Genomic DNA, 860 nt, shown 5'->3' with positions numbered 1-860 from the left:
TGCAATCTTCAATCATTCATAAGATCCTTGAGGGAAGGGCCTGTGTCTTGGTCTTGTTAGAATCTTTGTTATATAATTTTACAAGCAGAAGTTAGTTGGCAGAATGATTCAGAAAGCATGTTATTTATTTCATGCTAGGATCTCTAGATAATCAATAAACCATCTTAGGAAAACCTTAATTCTGCAACTCCACTGATCTTTATCAATAAAAAAATATAGTCATAAGTTGTTTTGGGTGTTGACCTTTCTGTAAATTTTGAAAGCAATGAAAGTGAATTGTGTTCTTTCTTATTAGCACATAGGGAAGGCAGTCTCAAAATTGTATTTGTGAAATTCTCTAAAAAGAAGCTTTACCATTATTGTTTATTTTCTAAGTACTCCATGAATAGCATATGGCTTAGGACCTCCCTAAAGTTCTGCTGTGTGAAAATCACTAATAAATGACAGAATATTTAAAATGAAGAATCCAGTGCATGTGATTTAAAATTGTACAAGGTGCTTCTAATCGTCCCTTTTCCTTCTGATAGGTTCAGATATTTAAAGCAGTACATTCTAAGTAAGGAGCTTATAGTCTTAGGGGTGGACCAGAAGAGTCCCTGGAGCATGGGAAAATAAGAGCCCTTATTTATGTTAAATTTTTATCGCCATCATTTAAAAATCTTTAATTCTATGTTTTTAAATAGATGTTATATATTCATTTTAGTATTTTATGTATACAATTTCTAAAAATATTAAATAATAAATTAATAAAATAAAATTATTAAAAATTATTTAAAATCTATGTGCTCAAAATTTATTTACTGATAAGGCATAGGATTTTAAAAACTGGAGAAAACTGGATAAAAGGAAAGCAATAGATA

The sequence above is a fragment of the Bison bison genome, unplaced genomic scaffold (assembly GCF_000754665.1).
Source record: "Bison bison bison isolate TAMUID 2011002044 unplaced genomic scaffold, Bison_UMD1.0 scf7180017864040, whole genome shotgun sequence".
Taxonomy (NCBI): domain Eukaryota; kingdom Metazoa; phylum Chordata; class Mammalia; order Artiodactyla; family Bovidae; genus Bison; species Bison bison.
Note: the sequence above shows the minus strand (reverse complement) of the source record.